Source organism: Anneissia japonica, unplaced genomic scaffold (genome assembly GCF_011630105.1).
Source record: "Anneissia japonica isolate Jap-2015-1 unplaced genomic scaffold, ASM1163010v1 scaffold286386_len1102_cov289_single, whole genome shotgun sequence".
In the NCBI taxonomy this organism is placed as follows: Eukaryota; Metazoa; Echinodermata; class Crinoidea; order Comatulida; family Comatulidae; genus Anneissia; species Anneissia japonica.
Window position 1 is genome coordinate 1 of NW_022744730.1, and position 1,102 is coordinate 1,102.

At 38.4% G+C, this 1,102-nt stretch overlaps 1 long non-coding RNA gene across 1 annotated transcript; it reads right to left on the reverse strand.

Moving 5' to 3' along the window:
* On the reverse strand, positions 1-1,102 carry LOC117119703. The gene is made up of 3 exons (XR_004447238.1): positions 1,052-1,102; positions 766-930; positions 1-107 (listed from the first exon to the last, which is right to left on the reverse strand). It is a non-coding gene; the product is annotated as an uncharacterized LOC117119703 (long non-coding RNA).

Sequence of the window (1,102 nt, forward strand, 5' to 3'; positions counted from 1 at the left end):
TCACACGGCTGCACTAATGGGTCTGTGCATATCGCTCGAGCGTGATCCTTTACTTGCTGTTGACCTTTCACCTATAGTTTGCATTTCATCTGCTTTTCTGATATTACCTGAAAAACAAGAAAAAGGTTGTTCAACTCATTTATTAAACGTGACAAAATTCAAAAGGATTGAATATGTGAGACATTTTTATTCAAACATTAACCTGTAGCTTGCCAGAGGTACCTTCCTATTCCAGAATCCTATACTGGGCTCACGCTAAGCGATCACCAAGAGTGGGCCCAGCTAAGGCCTTGCAAGTATTTCTATACATATCCTCGGGACGGAAGGTGGGCTACAAGGGGAATTCGTTGAGAGTTGCCATTTGTTGGAAACTGCGCTTCCTTGGAAGTTGCGTTTTGTTGGAAGATGCACTTTGTCGGAAGCTGCACTTCATTACAAAAAAATGTAAGATGAATAAAGCTCAGCACACACTGCACAGACCTATGCGATTCTATAGAGAATGCAAGCGACGAAAATACACATAATCTATCTTTTTTAATAATCAGCCTGGACAGCCTATAATCAGCACTAACAGAGAGCAGCAATAGATTTGTCTTAAGCCACAGAATTAACTTTAAGAAATGTACAGTATATATAACTGAGATGAAGAGAGTAACAGGATGGACAATCACAGCAGGGGTGTGAAACACGTTCCAAGTTATTATCAGTAGACATTTCTCATGATACACATAATATAAATCAATCTATTACTGCCAAGACTTATACCTGTACTAGCTGAACGGCTTGGTGTTTCAGTACTGACTTCCAATTCACTAGGGGTCATCGACACGGAGTGCTCAGTCGAGTCCAGGTCTCCTTGTGATGAATATTTCTTTTTGCGATCTTTTTTCAAGAAACTCAAAATACGTTTCTTTCTGCTTGGTGATTTCTCTATTCAAAGAAATAAAAAGTTCTTACAGTATGTTCATTAACATTTCAAATTTATTGCCAAGAAAATAAAATGAGGACAAATGGAATACAAAAAATATTTGAAACAAAGTTAACGACTTACTTTTATCCTTGGATGGCAGATCAAGGGTGTTTGAGCGTTCTTTCCTTGACA